Source organism: Hypomesus nipponensis, chromosome 10 (assembly GCF_054491055.1).
Source record: "Hypomesus nipponensis isolate SF chromosome 10, ASM5449105v1, whole genome shotgun sequence".
In the NCBI taxonomy this organism is placed as follows: Eukaryota; Metazoa; Chordata; class Actinopteri; order Osmeriformes; family Osmeridae; genus Hypomesus; species Hypomesus nipponensis.
In genome coordinates, this window is record NC_140370.1 from 1,030,001 (window position 1) to 1,032,500 (window position 2,500).

Genomic DNA, 2,500 nt, shown 5'->3' on the forward strand with positions numbered 1-2,500 from the left:
TTTCGTACGGCCATACCAGCCTGGCAACGCCCGATCTCGTCTGATCTCGGAAGCTAAGCAGGGTCGGGCCTGGTTAGTACTTGGATGGGAGACCGCCTGGGAATACCAGGTGCTGTATGCTCTTTTGCTCATTCACTTAGAAACTGAAATCTTGCAATATGCACAAGTAGTCCTTCATGAAAGGGGCTGGAAGCTGTTTTCATTTTGACACGAGAGAGAGAGAGAGAGAGAGAGAGAGAGACCACCTTGCATTGTCAATTGCTAAATCTGTATATGGATAAGTAGCCTATGGTTGTCAACTTATTTAGTACGGCCATACCAGCCTGGCAACGCCCGATCTCGTCTGATCTCGGAAGCTAAGCAGGGTCGGGCCTGGTTAGTACTTGGATGGGAGACCGCCTGGGAATACCAGGTGCTGTATGCTCTTTTGCTCATTCACTTAGAAACTGAAATCTTGCAATATGCACAAGTAGTCCTTCATGAAAGGGGCTGGAAGCTGTTTTCATTTTGACACGAGAGAGAGAGAGAGAGAGACCACCTTGCATTGTCAATTGCTAAATCTGTATATGGATAAGTAGCCTATGGTTGTCAACTTATTTCGTACGGCCATACCAGCCTGGCAACGCCCGATCTCGTCTGATCTCGGAAGCTAAGCAGGGTCGGGCCTGGTTAGTACTTGGATGGGAGACCGCCTGGGAATACCAGGTGCTGTATGCTCTTTTGCTCATTCACTTAGAAACTGAAATCTTGCAATATGCACAAGTAGTCCTTCATGAAAGGGGCTGGAAGCTGTTTTCATTTTGACACGAGAGAGAGAGAGAGAGAGAGAGAGAGAGACCACCTTGCATTGTCAATTGCTAAATCTGTATATGGATAAGTAGCCTATGGTTGTCAACTTATTTCGTACGGCCATACCAGCCTGGCAACGCCCGATCTCGTCTGATCTCGGAAGCTAAGCAGGGTCGGGCCTGGTTAGTACTTGGATGGGAGACCGCCTGGGAATACCAGGTGCTGTATGCTCTTTTGCTCATTCACTTAGAAACTGACATCTTGCAATATGCACAAGTAGTCCTTCATGAAAGGGGCTGGAAGCTGTTTTCATTTTGACACGAGAGAGAGAGAGAGAGAGACCACCTTGCATTGTCAATTGCTAAATCTGTATATGGATAAGTAGCCTATGGTTGTCAACTTATTTCGTACGGCCATACCAGCCTGGCAACGCCCGATCTCGTCTGATCTCGGAAGCTAAGCAGGGTCGGGCCTGGTTAGTACTTGGATGGGAGACCGCCTGGGAATACCAGGTGCTGTATGCTCTTTTGCTCATTCACTTAGAAACTGAAATCTTGCAATATGCACAAGTAGTCCTTCATGAAAGGGGCTGGAAGCTGTTTTCATTTTGACACGAGAGAGAGAGAGAGAGAGAGAGAGAGAGACCACCTTGCATTGTCAATTGCTAAATCTGTATATGGATAAGTAGCCTATGGTTGTCAACTTATTTCGTACGGCCATACCAGCCTGGCAACGCCCGATCTCGTCTGATCTCGGAAGCTAAGCAGGGTCGGGCCTGGTTAGTACTTGGATGGGAGACCGCCTGGGAATACCAGGTGCTGTATGCTCTTTTGCTCATTCACTTAGAAACTGACATCTTGCAATATGCACAAGTAGTCCTTCATGAAAGGGGCTGGAAGCTGTTTTCATTTTGACACGAGAGAGAGAGAGAGAGAGACTACCTTGCATTGTCAATTGCTAAATCTGTATATGGATAAGTAGCCTATGGTTGTCAACTTATTTCGTACGGCCATACCAGCCTGGCAACGCCCGATCTCGTCTGATCTCGGAAGCTAAGCAGGGTCGGGCCTGGTTAGTACTTGGATGGGAGACCGCCTGGGAATACCAGGTGCTGTATGCTCTTTTGCTCATTCACTTAGAAACTGAAATCTTGCAATATGCACAAGTAGTCCTTCATGAAAGGGGCTGGAAGCTGTTTTCATTTTGACACGAGAGAGAGAGAGAGAGAGAGAGAGAGAGAGAGAGACCACCTTGCATTGTCAATTGCTAAATCTGTATATGGATAAGTAGCCTATGGTTGTCAACTTATTTAGTACGGCCATACCAGCCTGGCAACGCCCGATCTCGTCTGATCTCGGAAGCTAAGCAGGGTCGGGCCTGGTTAGTACTTGGATGGGAGACCGCCTGGGAATACCAGGTGCTGTATGCTCTTTTGCTCATTCACTTAGAAACTGAAATCTTGCAATATGCACAAGTAGTCCTTCATGAAAGGGGCTGGAAGCTGTTTTCATTTTGACACGAGAGAGAGAGAGAGAGAGACCACCTTGCATTGTCAATTGCTAAATCTGTATATGGATAAGTAGCCTATGGTTGTCAACTTATTTCGTACGGCCATACCAGCCTGGCAACGCCCGATCTCGTCTGATCTCGGAAGCTAAGCAGGGTCGGGCCTGGTTAGTACTTGGATGGGAGACCGCCTGGGAATACCAGG

General features: G+C 47.6%; 9 non-coding genes across 9 annotated transcripts in view; all 9 read left to right on the forward strand.

The window, feature by feature from the left end:
• Positions 1 to 2: 2 nt before the first annotated feature.
• Positions 3 to 121, forward strand: LOC146270330 (5S ribosomal RNA). Its single transcript, XR_014767327.1, has one exon. It is a non-coding gene; the product is annotated as a 5S ribosomal RNA (ribosomal RNA).
• A 184-nt stretch (positions 122 to 305) lies between these two features.
• LOC146270331 (5S ribosomal RNA) lies at positions 306 to 424 on the forward strand. Its single transcript, XR_014767733.1, has one exon. It is a non-coding gene; the product is annotated as a 5S ribosomal RNA (ribosomal RNA).
• Positions 425 to 598: 174 nt separating this feature from the next.
• LOC146270332 (5S ribosomal RNA) lies at positions 599 to 717 on the forward strand. The gene has a single exon (XR_014767328.1). It is a non-coding gene; the product is annotated as a 5S ribosomal RNA (ribosomal RNA).
• Positions 718 to 901: 184 nt separating this feature from the next.
• Positions 902 to 1,020, forward strand: LOC146270333 (5S ribosomal RNA). Its single transcript, XR_014767329.1, has one exon. It is a non-coding gene; the product is annotated as a 5S ribosomal RNA (ribosomal RNA).
• Positions 1,021 to 1,194: 174 nt separating this feature from the next.
• On the forward strand, positions 1,195 to 1,313 carry LOC146270334 (5S ribosomal RNA). The gene has a single exon (XR_014767330.1). It is a non-coding gene; the product is annotated as a 5S ribosomal RNA (ribosomal RNA).
• A 184-nt stretch (positions 1,314 to 1,497) lies between these two features.
• LOC146270335 (5S ribosomal RNA) lies at positions 1,498 to 1,616 on the forward strand. The gene has a single exon (XR_014767331.1). It is a non-coding gene; the product is annotated as a 5S ribosomal RNA (ribosomal RNA).
• Positions 1,617 to 1,790: 174 nt separating this feature from the next.
• On the forward strand, positions 1,791 to 1,909 carry LOC146270336 (5S ribosomal RNA). Its single transcript, XR_014767332.1, has one exon. It is a non-coding gene; the product is annotated as a 5S ribosomal RNA (ribosomal RNA).
• A 190-nt stretch (positions 1,910 to 2,099) lies between these two features.
• On the forward strand, positions 2,100 to 2,218 carry LOC146270337 (5S ribosomal RNA). The gene has a single exon (XR_014767734.1). It is a non-coding gene; the product is annotated as a 5S ribosomal RNA (ribosomal RNA).
• Positions 2,219 to 2,392: 174 nt separating this feature from the next.
• LOC146270338 (5S ribosomal RNA) overlaps positions 2,393 to 2,500 on the forward strand; it is a 119-nt gene continuing 11 nt past the window's right edge. Inside the window, exon 1 of the ribosomal RNA XR_014767333.1 lies at positions 2,393 to 2,500. This exon is cut by the window's right edge and continues 11 nt beyond it. This is a non-coding gene — a ribosomal RNA (5S ribosomal RNA).